Raw genomic sequence first — 15219 nt, forward strand, 5'->3', positions numbered from 1 at the left:
ACTCATGGAATTTTCATAGAGGAATGCCTTCAATTCTTGATAAATTGAATTCCTAGTGGTTCACTTCTTGATTCATGTGTTGAATTGTGTCAGATTTCCTGCTAAACTAAAATAAAAAAAAATAAAAATATATAATGTATATATTCATAATTGTTTGTGTATTACGTTCCTTGTTCCATTTTGTGATGAATAATTCAAATTCTTCCTTCATTTCTCTATTTCTGAATTTTGAGTAAACATTCTGTTTGTGTACTTTTTCATGTGATTGTCACACTTCATTTTGAAAAATAAAAAAAATTCTTATCATTGGTGCATATGGATTTGTGAGGTGAATTGTAAGCATGATTGATTGATATTATCACCTTTATTCCAATTGTAAGAATTTGAGCTTTGCAGAATATATTCTTTCATGTGTGATTGATCATAATTTTGCTACACCCTTTAGAACTTACTTTGTTTCTTGATTGAATATGCAATTTTACAGTTCTCACATATATGATGGAGGCCTTCTTTGATTGTGCCTAGATAGCCTAAATGAACCTCCCTTTGTGCTTGAATGTCCTAGTTCACCCCTTTGAGCTTAATATCCCTTTCTTGATTTTCCCTCATTACAAGCCTTGATGAAAAACCAATTTTACGATCCAAAGAAAAAGAGGCATATTGAGTCTAATCAAGGATGAGTTTAAAACTAAGTTTGGGGTGGCATTCAGATTTTATTTGCTTGAGGACAAGTAATGTTCTAATTTGGGGTGGAGAATAGCAAAGCTATCTAAATTTTGGTTTCAAAAGGAAAGAAATAAATAGAAAAAGTTGTGAGTTCAAAAGAAAGATATACAGTAAAATGCTGCAGAAAAAAGCAAAGTGTTGCAGAAAAAGTTGAGTTCAAAAGAAAGATATGCAGCAAAGTGCTGCAGAAAAAAAAAATTGCTATATGAAAAGAAAATTAGAAATACTGTTGCATGAATGAACATTGTTGTGATCTGAAAAAAAATTCTGTTTGCTTCATAATTGAGGGAATTATTGAAAAATAATGCAGTTCCATGCTAGTTTTAAGTTCATTCACTCAAAATGTCTCTTTTCTTTTGGATTTGCATGTATTGTTTCCCATTTTGTTCAATACTTACCTTAACCTTAGCCCTATTATAACCTGAAAAAAGTCCTCTAGATGTGTGATTGACTGTATTAAGCAAAGGAAATTGAGAATATGGGCAAACATATGGTAGGGTGAGGTAAAATTGATGATCTTGAGGGTAAGCACTCACCTTAAACACTTATGAGTGAGAGAGAAACACTTTGTTGTGAGTGGTAATGATATCTTTCATTGATGTTTCACATGTAGCTTTGCTGTTCATTAACTCAAATTTGTAAGATTTTGGATAAAAAGAATTCTTTGTGTGACTTTCATTGTGACTGAATGCATGAATGATTTGTTGAAAGGATAATTGGAAGGAATGATGTGGAATGAAGAAATCTGTACAAACAGAAAATAAAGTCTGTGTAAAAAGATTTTCATTGTTGTTTTGATGATGCATTGAATCCCCCTTGATGTGTTTTGGTTTGCTTGAGGACAAGCAAAAAATCTAAGTTTGGGGTAGTGATAAATGCAGATTTTACTAGTATTTTACTTTAGTTTTTAATACATTTGATATGAAAAATATGATGGAAAGAGTTGAAAAACTCATAAAAATAATAGAATGTTCAATTTATTTCTAAATAGTTTAATTGTTTAGATTTTGTGAATTTTCTATGTAAAAAGTACTAACTAAAACCTATTTTGTAGGAAACTCTGAGTTGAGATCATAAGGTTGAGGATTAAGAGAGAAAAATAAAAGAAAAGTACCAAATCTAGAAACAAGGAACAAGAATTGATGAAGATGTGTTGGACGTTATCCTCCTATCAAGGATGAATGAAATTCTTTTAAAATGATTAAAATTTGCGAGGAAGATTTGGACAACACCAATTTCTCCTTGTAAAATAACTTCTGATCCCGCAAAGTATAGCCAGTATGAGATGCTGTATCGATCATCAAGTCTTGCATGATTTTCTGTAACTTATCATCTTGTTTGGTCCCTTTAGCCCATTCTTCAAACTCCTGTATTTGTAAGATTGTCATGGCACGATAGGAACTTCTCCTAGACAACGGATCGGCGGCAAAGTTTTCCTTTCCTGGCTTGTACTAAATTTCAAAATCATATCTTGCCAATTTGGAAATCCATTTGTATTGTTCCTCGCCGACAATATTCTGATTTGTCAAAAATTTCAAACTTTTTTGTTCAGTTTTAATAATAAAATGGTTTCTCAACAAGTAGTGTCGCCATTTCTGGACTGCTTTCACGACTGCCAGCAACTCGCAATCATACACTGATTTTCTCTAGTTGCTTTCGGATATGGTAGTGCGCCAAAAGGCTATGGGTCTTCCTTTTTGCATTAGAATAGCCCCTAATTCGATTACACAAGCATCAGTTTCAATCACAAAAGGCTTTGAAAAGTCAGGTACTACTAATGTAGGCAATCTGATCATTGCTTGCTTAAGTTGTTCGAAGGCATTTTGTGCCTCTAGATTCCATTGGAAGGCATTTTTCTATAACAGGTTAGTCAATGGCCTTGCTATTCTTCCATAATTATGAACGAACCTCCTGTAATAATTGGTCAGGCCTAAGAGTCTCTTAAGCTGGTGACATTCTTGGGTGTAGGCCATAGCGTCATTGCTTCCAACTTCTTAGGATACGCGGATACTCCTTTAGCAGAAATAGTATTTCCTAGATATTCCAAGTTTTCTTGGCCAAATGAGCACTTCTTGTCATTGATCTTCAATTCACTTTGTTGCAATAATGTCAATACATTTTGCAGGTGTTACTTGTGTTCTTCCATGGAAGGGCTGTGTATTAGTATATCATCGAAGAATGCTAAAATGTATTTCTAGAGTACTGGCCTTAAAACTTCATTCATTAATGATTGAAACGAAGGAGGTGCATTAGTAAGTCCTAACGGAAGTACCAAAAATTCATAGTGACCTTCACATGTGCGGAAAGCGGTTTTTGCAATGTCATCTTCCTTCATTCTGATTTGGTGGTATCCGGATCTTAAAGCCAGTTTTGAAAAGACTCTAGCCCCTCCTATCTCGTCCAACAACTCCTTAATTACGGGGATGGAAAATTTATCGGGAATGGTAATTTTTTTCAAGGCCTTGTAATCTATACAAAATCGCCAATTGCTGTCTTTTTTTCTGACTAGTATGACAGGACTGGAATAAGGACTCGTAGATGGACAAATGATTCCTGCTTTTAACATTTCAGCAACCAATTTTTCAGTTTCTATTTTCTAATAGTGAGGATACCTATATGGTTTGATATTCGGTATTTGGGCTGCTTCTTTGAGGTGAATGGCATGATCCTGACATCATTGAGGAGGAAGTTCTCCTGGGGGTTAAAAAATGGAGGGGAAATCATGTAGGACATCTTTTAATTCTGATGGAATTAAATCCTTCCAATCTATCTCTGTTTGAATGTGATGATAGTTGATAAGAAACCCTTCTCCCTATTGCAAAGCTTTCAACATAGAATTCAGTGAGGTGTCTTTCTTTGAAAGTTCTGGTTCTCACTTTAAAATCACCTTTCTGCCATCAATCTTGAGGGCTAGTGTTAGTTGTTCAAAGTTGGCTCTAATTTCTCCCAGGCTTGCTAACCATTCCATACCTAAAACAACATCCACACCTCTGAGGCCAAACAAGAAGAATTGTTGTTGCACCTGTACTTCTTGCACTTTCAAGGGAACTTCTTTGCATACTCCCTTACATTTAATTTTGTAACAAGTGTCATCCACTTTAATTGTAATTTTTCTACTAGTTCCTTGGAAATGAAGTTGTGGGTGAAGCCGCAATCTATCAATTCTACAACTTTATGGTCATAAATATTTCCCCAAACCTTCAAGGATCAGCGGGAAGTAAACCCCATGATACTATTCATGGATAGTTAGGGCGTTTCACCAATTTCTGGTTCGGGTTCCTCTTTGTAGTCTTTAATGCCATCTTTATCTGTTACTAACATTATCTGAAGTTATTTATTTTTGCATACATGAGAGGTGCTCCATTTTTCTTCACAGCGAAAACATTCTCCTTTCTTCCTCTTCTCTTAAAGTTCTGCTTCGGTTAATCGTTGAAATCCTTTGGGTCGGTTGTTGTTATCTGGTTTATTCACAAATGTACTGCCAACAAAAGAATTAGAAGGGTCATTAATTTTTCCTCCACCTTTTCGACTAATATCATAAATAATTGTCTTTGTATAGGATGGACTTGAGTAAGAGGTGTTGAATTTTGGATTTGAGTTTGAAATAACATTCAGTCCCACTTTCCAAATTCTTCTATCTTTTTGGTCGATCATTAATGCCTTCTTAACCATGATTGATAAAGTGGGGGGTTCATGGTGTTTAATTTTGCCCCAATGCCTTCCTTTAATCCATTCACAAAAATGTCCTTTAAATGTTCTTCACCAACATTTTTTGCATACCTGCAAACCTTTCGAATTGCTCAACATAATATCCCATATTTTCTTCTTGTTTAAGTGCAAAGAGGGCAGCAAATAGGTTGAGAGTGGTTGAAGTTTGGAACCTTTCAAGAATGGCAAGTTTGAGATCTCCCTATCCGATATCAGAATTGCAAGTCTCCCACCATTGGAACCAAGATAACGCCTTTCCATCTAGTGCCACCATAACTGCCTGAATTTTTTCTTTTTCTAGGATATCTCTCATTTGAAAGAAGCGTTCCAATTTATTTATCCAACTATAAGCATCGGATTCTCCATCATATATTAGGATTTCCAATTTTCTACATTGTTCTGTTTTTCCTTCTTTGGTGTGGTCCTTGGGTGTCTCTTCTCCATTGACGGAACCTTTGGGTGTGTCATCTTCTGAATGCTTGGACAAATTTTCCACCTTGGCTTCTCGGCACGCAAAACCTAGTTCAAGTTGTTGTCATTCTGCATCTCGATTTTGTTGGTCTGCCATCAATATTTCCAAAATTTTCTCCATTGTGTCTGAATTGTTAGAATTAGATTGAATTGTCACCATTGTTGGAAGCAAAACACCTAATTGGTGCTTTGATACCAAATTGATAAGGGACAGAAAAAATGGAACAGAATTGAAAAGTTAAAGCAAAAATTTAAATAGAAAATCTGAGATATTTTACAACACAGGTTTTTGAGAGCCTGTCTCTCCACAATTCAGATTCTTCCTAATTTCCAGCGCGCCTTTCCTAATCTGGTTTACTTCTATATATACTGCATCTAACATCCATTCCTAATCAACATAATTATTCAGAATGGTTGTGACTGTTTGGCGATTTGTATCCTTTTGGTGTTGTGGGCCTTGCTGGTGGTGGTCCAGGATTGTTGCTTCTCTTGCTTGTTGTTTGCAAGTGTACACCCTGGTGATGGGTGGTTTACACTTATCAACTCTCCCCTTGAGCAACATATCCAAGAAGTTACTCCATATAAACTTCTTTTTCAAGATCATCAAGAAGGAAGTACCAAGTTGAAAAAAAGGCTAATGTCAAATAACAGTCATACATATGAGTAGCCAGACAAATATCATTTTGGCTACTAGGGAGAAAAGGTCATTGTAGTCCAAACCAAATATCTATGTATAATCTTTGGCCACCAAATTGGCCTTAAGGTGATTGATCTTATTATCAAGACCAACCTTGACCGTATATATCCACCTGCAACCAACAAGAGACTTCCTAAGAGGAAGAGGAACAAAGTTCTAAGTACCATTATTATGAAGAACACACATTTCATAAATCATCGCTTGTTTCTAATTGAGATATGAAAGAGTATCACCTGTGGATTGAGGAATAGAAACAAAGGACAAGGAAGACAAACAAGTATAATAAGAAGAGGACAATTGATGATAACTCATAGAAACATAATGAGGAAAGGGATTATGAGTAGAGCGTATAACTTTACAAAGAGCAATGAGAAGTTTAGTCTCAAGAGCCAAGCCTAGAGGAGAGATGGTGAGTGGCACTGGAAGTGAGTCAGAAGTCGAAGTAGCAGACATTGGCGATACAGAGAGGAGCTGGTGACAGTAATATGCCTGTAGAAGGTGCAAATGAGGTGGTGTGGCGGAAGCATAAGATGGTTATGGTGGAATATAATGGAAAGGCACAAAAGTTAGAGGAAGGGATAGAGGAGACTCAAAGACTGCAACATAAGGATTGAACGATGTTGTAATCAATCAAAATAATGAGAAATTAAATGCAGTAACTAATTTAACCTAACCTAGGCCGTGTTCCTAAGGATCATTAGATATTGGTTGAATATAAACACTTTCATGCATTATGTTCAAAATCAGGGGAATTTTCAATTTGATTTGATCGAACAAAATTAAAAATTGAATTAGATAAAATTCAAGTAATTGATCAGTTCACTAATTAACAAATCTAACCTAAAATTTTTCATTGGATTCAAATTACAATGCTTCTCAATTATCAAACTTAATCTCAATGTAATTACTGCAAAATTAGCATTCTTAATTTAATGTTGGTTTAATTATGCTTTTGGTTCCTATAAATGTTGGTCATTTTGTGATAAGTTCCTATAAATTTTTTATTAGAATTTAGTCCCTGCAAAGTTAGAAAATTAGGATTTAGACCTTACTGTTAACCCTCTCTCTGTTAAACTTCACGTGACTATCTCGACGCTAAATCACTACCTAAGTGGAACCATGGTTGCTAGAGTGGAAAAATTGAGTAATTTTGAAGAAAACACATGTTGAGCATATGAATAACCCCTAGTTTAAATAGAAAGGGACACTCATGTTGAAGAATATCACTTTCATGCATGGGGTTTGATTGAATGAGAGGCTTCTGTTATACAGCTAGCATCTGCGTCCAAATCGGAAGGTTGTTTACAAGCTGTGAAGGTTGTGCCCACAAAGGAGAGTGTGTGGAACATGGAATAAGATAACATGTCATTGAAAACCCTATTTTATTGTTCCAATATTAAACGTGTTGGTGGGGTAGTTATTTAATAAGTTTTCGTTAACTTTATTTGTATGTTAAATGTAATGGGTTAAATTTTTTTACTTATATTGCAATTGTAGAGATGACTTTTAACTTGGTAATACACTATGGGGGTAAATTTTTAGATGAACTGAATGTAAGATATGTAGGAGGAGAAGTTGATGTGGTGCGGAACATTGACATTGATAAGTGGTCATACTTTGAGTTGTTGTCCGTTGTGAGAGACTTTGGGTATAAAAGGGACTTTTTGATATGGTGGAAGATGCCTATTTTGAGTTTGATTATGGTTTAAGAGGAATTACATGGGATGATCAGACTTTGAAAATGGCTAATTATGCCTTGAAGGAGAAATGTAAAGTGCACCTATATGTGGAGCATATAGTTAGAAAATGTGGTATAATACTTAAATTGACGAATATAGAGGGTGGAGCTAAAAACATGGGTAATATAGAGGGTGGAGTTATTGCAATGCCTATTGTAAAGGTGGAACTCAATAAATGGGTAATACAGAAGGGTCTAATGGAGAAGGGTTTGATGTAAAGGGGCATGATGCAGAGGGTGATTATGCAAAGGGTGGAGTTGGAGGGATGACTGATGTTGATGGTGGATTAGAAGGGATGGGTGATGTGGAGGGGAAAATCTGGGCCTAATTATAAGGAAAACAAGGACAGGCCTGAACCTGAGCTTGTGCCAGATTTTAGGCCTCCTGAGAGTAACACAGATGAAAAATATCTAAGTGATCAGTTGCAATGTGAGGTTGGTTCAGATAGTAACAATCATCACTATGAAGCATTTCAACTTGAAAACATGTAGAAAGATTTTCAGTTCCATTTGGGAATGGAATTCACTTCAATAAAACAATTTAAGAATGAAATTATGGAACACTTTATTTTGAATGGTCGACAAATTACATTTATGAAGAATGATGACAACAGATACAAGTTTAGGTGTCATAGTTCAAGTTGTGACTAGATTGCATTTGTTAGCAAAGTTGGGACCATAAGTGTAACATCCTCTTTTCATTTTTCGGTAATTTATGTTTTGTTTAATATTAAGTAGTATTAGAGTGCATTTAGAAGAGAGTATAAAGGATTTTTGGAAGAATTTTGATGTAGGAGATCTTGCTTAGGCGAGGTAAATCTCGCTTAGGCGAGACTGAGCGTGCAGGAATACAATGTTGCAGGGCTATCTCGCTCAAGCAAAATAGAATAAATTCAGCACAATTGTCACCTCGCCCAGGGGAGAGTAATCTCACTCAGATAAAATGGGATCTCGCCCAGGTGAGATAGGTTGCTCAGGCGAGGATTCATAGGAGAAATATCATGCTCTCTAGACGCTATCTCGCTCAAGCGAGATAGAGCTCACTCAAGCGAGCATATCAAAAAATAATGGGCGAAACCACTATCTGCATATGTCGCTCAGGCAAGAAACCCGTCGTTCAGGCGAGAACGAGCGGGGCTGGGGGGTATTTAAGAGATTTTCAGCATGAAAATTTTATTTCATTCTAAACTCACGTCCCTCCCTTAGTTTTTTCTAAACTCTCTCTTCTATTATCTAGATAAAAGTCTTAGAAACTCTGATTTCTCTTCAAATCCAAGCTTGGACATTGAATCTAAACGACTCCAAGTAAATTTCTCCAAATAAAACGTTGTTTTCTTTGATCCTTTTTCATGTTTTTGTTTCTTATGGATATCTCTTCGAATTCAGGAGAACTTCTATAACTGACCTTTGATCCTTTTCAATATCCCTTTGTGAAAGCATCTTTGAGATAAAAAGGGCTCTATTTTATCATTATACTACAGTATATATTTTGTGCTCTTAGAGCACTGTTGTATGAACATTTTATGAGAATATGTGGTTAAGATAGCTATTGTATGAATAATGAATGAAAAGATGTTTGTTTGATTGTTTGGGTTGATTGGTTGTTTAGACTAAATGATTGGTATATATATATATATATTATATGATGAGTATTTAATGTGAAATATGATTAAATTTGCTGAATGATTATGATGTGATTTTATGAAATATGTCTAGATGAAGTGATATTGATCTGAAAGGATTTAATAGTCGTAACTAAATTAATAAGTGTATAAGTGGAATGGATTGAAATGAAATTAGTCTAGAAGTACTTTACTAAGCACGATCTTATGAGTGGAAAAAAGATAACTCTGAGAATGACTTTAAGAGTCGAATATAGATTGAATCTAGTATGAATAGTTACAAAGATACACTAGGGGTATAAAGTCCGGAGACAATAAAAATTTGAGAGAAATGTAGGGTGGTGAATAGCATTCGCGTATGTGTACACACTCTTTTAGAGAGCGAATGCGTCACATGGCCTCACACTCGTTTCTTGACTAGACTTCTGACTATGCCTTTGCTAAGGGGTCAGATTATTGTACATATTGTATCCGTGTGCATGGGTTAACCAGCGACTATTTTTCTAGTTAAGTAAGACCTCAAGAAATGTTGAAGGCGTCGATATTTATGATCACAATGTATTGGGAGTGCATATTGAAAGGAGAAAATGGATAATGAATAATAAATTATGAATGGTGTATGTGTGAATAAGATTATAAAATAAATTTAGTGTGAAACTAAATATATTGTATTTATATTATAAGATATGATTTTGTAATATATGTTTTGTAAATGATAGAATAAAAGCTTATCCTTACAAATATTTTTAAGAAAATCAGATGACGAAGCCTCAGGAAAGAGTTAGATTGGTATATAGTGATGAATCTATATTTTTACTAGTATTTTAATGTAGTTTTAATCCATCTGATAAGGAAAATATGTTAGAAAAAGCAGAAAAACTCATAAAAATAGAATGATTGAAAATTTTCCTTAAATAAATAGTTATTTTAGCATTTGTGAATTTTTTTGTGTAGAAATTAATAATTCAAGTATGTTTTTGTAGAAAATTCTAAGTAAAGTTCATGAAGATGGAAGGTCAATGGAAAGATAGAAGAAAAGTAGCAAGTTTGGACTCAAAGAACAAGGTTTATGGAGTTTGAGCTGGGCGTGGTCACTATTATCAATGAAAGTGAGTGTTCCAGAGCGTTTCTCAAAAGAACACAATATGCGTTGTCATTTTTGCTGGTGAAAGTGAGCGTTCCAGAGAAGTTCCAAACATTTCATGATGTGCGTTATCACTTTCTCTGGCGAAAGTGAGTGTTCCAAAGGAACTCATTCACAACAAAGAGCGCAATATCACTCTTACCAACGAAAGTGAACATTCCAGAGAAACTTCAACTTGGCAACTTGCGCGTGGCCACTTTTACTCATGAAAGTGAACACGTGCATAACTCGACCTTTAGCGTTGCCACTTTTATGAATGAAAGTGATCATTCCAATCTTCCAAAACACCATATAAGCCTCTGCGTGGTTACTCTTGTGAAGCAAAGTGATAACACGCAGAGGCGGAAAAATCTATAAATTGCAGAAATGCTCAGATTTTTTAATCTTTTGTTCATTTTTCATTTCTACTTAGTTCTTTGGTGTGGAGAGAGTCTAAAAGAGAGATTGGGGACGAACATCGAGCTTCAACCTAGAGGAATCAAATTGAAGATCGATTGAAGATGGCTCTTCTGCGTTCCTTCTCCTCTTCTTTTTCTTTTTCTTTCTCTGTTGTAATGGCTGTGTAATTTCTTCATAATTAGGGATTGTGGATTCAAAACAAACGTGTTGAATTGATTCTAGATCTGGATTTCAAGTATTGGAATGGATTGATTTTGTACTTTACATAGTGATTGAATGGAAGTTTGATTAACTCATTACAGAGGAACTTTTGTAAATGGAAATTGAATTTGTCCTTTAGATCTGAATCAATTACCAAGATTATAGATGTCTTAGGGATAGGATAACTTGATTCTGCAATCTTATGGTTTCTCTTACTTAAACCAACATTGAATTGAACCAGATCTAAGGAATTAGAGTGATTTGATTGAATGTTAGGTTCACTGAGTTAAGGAATTAACCTCTAAATAATAAAACGTGAAACTGATTGTCATTCTTTCTAATTACTTGAAAGTTCAGATCCTTATTGATTCAACATTGAAGTTTTGGTGAAACAATTCCCTAGCTCTCTTTCACATCTATTCATCACACATTTACATATTCATTGTTTTGTTTTTCTTCTGCTTTCAATATTTGTCAATTCTAATTCCAAATACTCTTTGAAATTCGTGAAGCTCAACTAATTGTGGCTTTGTGAAGTGGTAATTGAATACTTTTATTCCCTGAGATCGATACGTGGGACTCTAACACAGTTCTATCATTTTTATAACTTGCTACATCAACACTAGTACACTTGCTAGTCAAATTTACTTCTCTTCTGAAGTGTGACATATAGTTTAGTACATAATATGCTAAATTATGTATTTAATGAATATCAAAGACTTTGTTATTTTAAATTTGTTGTTCTTGTAGAGGATGAACCTAGGACTTTTATTATGTTAGAATTGATTTCTTTTGTAGTATTCCTTTTGATTTTCTTATGAGTAGAATACATTAGACTCTATGTATCTATATGTATAGAGGTACAATTAAAACTCCAGTAGCACTCACCTATCTTTTTACCTATCACGACCATTACCACCTCAGAAGACCGTCCAGATGGACATTTGAGCGTGTCACTGGTTTAGAGGTCATCACTAATTCAGGCGATTGGTACTTGGGTTCAAATGATGATATGGATTCGAAGGATTTTGTCGAGATAGAGAGTTGGCATGAGGTTGATGACTAGGAGTGGTCTTTAGTATTTGGTTATAGGGGAGACTGTTTTGGGACTTGAACTTATATATATATATATATATATATATATATGTGTGTGTGTGTGTGTGTGTGTGTGTGTGTGTGTGTGTGTTGTAATCATTTTGGTTATGTAAAATATTATTTTAAGTCCCATATATTTTGACAAACAGTTTGTAAATTTTTATATTGATATATGAATGGATATTCAGGTTTCCCATGAAGAATACTAAATTTTGGCTGTGATGTTTATTTATTCTTTACAGTATTTATTATTGTTGTTTTATTACTATTGCAAAAATTTGAAATCTTCATCTACATATGTCTATTTAAATAGAAAACTCATTATTTTGCTATAATGAAGTCCATTATACACAAAATTCGTATTCTATCTCAAGTTATAAAGAATGAAATATATATTGTACAAATTTTTAATTTTAGGGTGTTACAATAAGTTTCTATAGGTTAAAGACCTATGTTTCAAAACATACATGTGTAAGGGTATTTGACAATAAGAATGCCAATACAAGATGGGTTGCAAAGGTTATTGTGGATAAACTGAGAATAAATAACAAAATGACACTGAATGACATCAAAAGTGAGCTAAGAAATACTTATGTTTTAAATGGACAACTTTTAATGCAAAAAAAATGGCAATGGAAGCAATAGATGGGGAACCAACAAAACAATATACACTGTTGTGGAGTTATAGTGCAAGACTAAGGAAAGTTAACCAGGAAAATTCTTGTAAGATAGAATTGGTTAGACCAGAACCCACTTTACAACCAAAGTATGGTAGCTTTTACATGTGTTTGGATGGGTGTAAAAGATGTTTTCTTTTTGGCTGTAGACCATTCATTAGTGTGGATGGATGTCATTTAAAGACCAAGTATGGTGGGCAACTTCTTGTTATAGTAGCGAGGGATGCAAATGATTAATATTTTCCACTTGCAGTAGATGTGGTAGAAATAGAAATAAAGGAGAGTTGGAGATGGTTTTCGAATTTGCTATTAGATGACATTGGGAACCAATCAACTAATATACATGTCTTCATATTTGACCAACAAAAGGCAAGTTTCATTATTTCCTTTTTTAAATAATATGTTCAATATGTAATAGGGACTAAATCTTAAATTATTTAATAAATGAAGGACTAGATTCTAACACTGTTTTTGTATTTTGTAGGGTTTAGTCCAGGTTTTTAAGGAGCTGCTAATAGATGTAGAAGACAGATACTATGTTAGGCACTTATACAGTAACCTATAAAAGAAGTTTGGAGGGGTGCAATGTTAAAACAGTTAATGATGGGGGCATCTAAAGCAACCTACCTGGAAGTTTGGGAGGAGAAATGAGCCAAATCAAAGATCTACATTTTAAGGCTTACGAGTGGTTGCCTACAAATTCCAAGGAAAGTTAGTCTAAACACTGTTTTAGTCCATACCCTAAGTGTGATGTAATCATGAATAACTTATGTGAGGCTTTCAATAGCGAGATTTTGCAAGTTATAGAAAAACCTATACTAAGTATGTTAGATTGAATTAGGTTGTACTTAATAGGAAGATTTTCTACTCTATGAGAGAAAAGCAATAAATTGCAAAGGGATATCATGCCTAAACTTAAGAAAAAGCTTGATAAAGAAGTTGAACATAGTGCAAATTGGTTTCCTAAATGGGCTGGGGAGCTAAAATTTGAAGTCACACACTTTATTTATACATAAATTTGTTGTTAACCTCCATATACATAGTTGTTCATATATCTTTTGGAGTTCAGTTGGCATTACATGTAAACATGTTTGTGCTGCAATATCCTATAAATGGGATAATCCAGTGGATTATGTTCATCAATATTATAATAAAAAGAAAAAGCATATATGAGATCCTATGAACATGTTATTAGTCCAATTAATAGTCAAAACAAATGGCCATAGGTTGAAGATAATGTCATTTTCCCATGCTCATACAAAAAGGGACCAAACAGGTCCAAAAAGCTTAGGAGAAAGGATCCTATTGAAGAACCAAACCTAGTAAGGCTAAGGAGGTCACATTCCTAAAATAAATGTAGCAAGTCTCTACAGTTTGGACATAATAGGACTTGTTACTATCATGATTTAACTATAATAGTAACAAAAATTTTTTTGTTATTTATATTAATAACTTTGTCATTGGTTAACAACCTACCTGAAATTTTTTTCCTATAAGAACCATCAAACCAAGTAGCTAGAACAGGGATACAAAGAGCCAAAGGAAGAAGGGATAAACCAAGGAGAAGACAAGTTGGTTCAACACAAACTGAACATGGATCACAATCATAAGTCATCACTGCAAGCCAGTTTGAACCTGTGGTTGCTAACCTAATTTATGCTACAATGCCTGATACAACTAGCTTAGTTTAGTTTTAATATGGCCTTTTTATTTTGGATGTACGAATGCCACATTCTGTACAAAAAGTTTGCATGTTATTTTGCATAGTTCAGCATTATTTTGGATGTATTTTATCCCACAGGATGTACAAAACATTATGTCCTTATTTTGGATGTATGTCCCATGACATAATAACTTGCAAGGCTATTATTTTGGATGTACAAATTTGCACATTAGTTTTTGGAAAGTTATTATGTTGGCATATTACAATGGTCTTATTATTTTCTCTTCTACAATGTTATTTATTCCAATATCAATGAAAAAACTTAGTAAAATTGCAAATGGAATCAATCCAAATTTGATAAATAAGCATAACATTACACACCACAATAAACAACCATATCACACTGAAGTTTGGGGTGCTTGAGAACAAAAGGAAGCCTCGAATGGGGGGAAGAGGTGATAGGGGAAACATTTTCTGATCAAAAAGTGCAACAACCTTGTCCAAGAATATGTTAATCATCATGGTCAGAAATGCATGGTAAGAGTCCATAGTGGATTGCAAGGAGTCATGCAATTCTATAAAGCAGACCTAAAGTTGGTCCAATTTTGCATGTAGAGAAGTAACGATGTCATTTGAGAGCGTGTCCGTTTTGGGAGGCATAAGATAGCAATGAAAGCACCAATGATAAGGTCACACTTCAATCAAAAGAAATTTTCTCCAAATTTGAGAGTGGGAAAAGGTTTATCCAAAAAAAGTGAGTTAAGAGAAAAAAAATCAATTGATTGTAAAACAATTCTGATTATTCTACAAAATCACACTTCCCCTAAAAGAACAAGGTAGGTAGTTACATCCTCAAGGATCACTATGCACGTGTCCTTCAGTAAAATAGAAAACAACTTGACAATCAACTTTAACAATGAGAATTATGTCAATCAATTGGACTTAGATGTTTTCCTAACCAGCTTAGTGCATTTTAACACTATCTCTGACTTTTTTCTTCTTTTCCCTTTTCTTAGGCCATATCATATTATTATTTTTTTCCAATATAACTGTTGCGGCAAGATTAATCTCTATAGTT

This window comes from Abrus precatorius, unplaced genomic scaffold, assembly GCF_003935025.1.
Source record: "Abrus precatorius isolate BTA unplaced genomic scaffold, Abrus_2018 Scaffold8, whole genome shotgun sequence".
NCBI classification, from domain to species: domain Eukaryota; kingdom Viridiplantae; phylum Streptophyta; class Magnoliopsida; order Fabales; family Fabaceae; genus Abrus; species Abrus precatorius.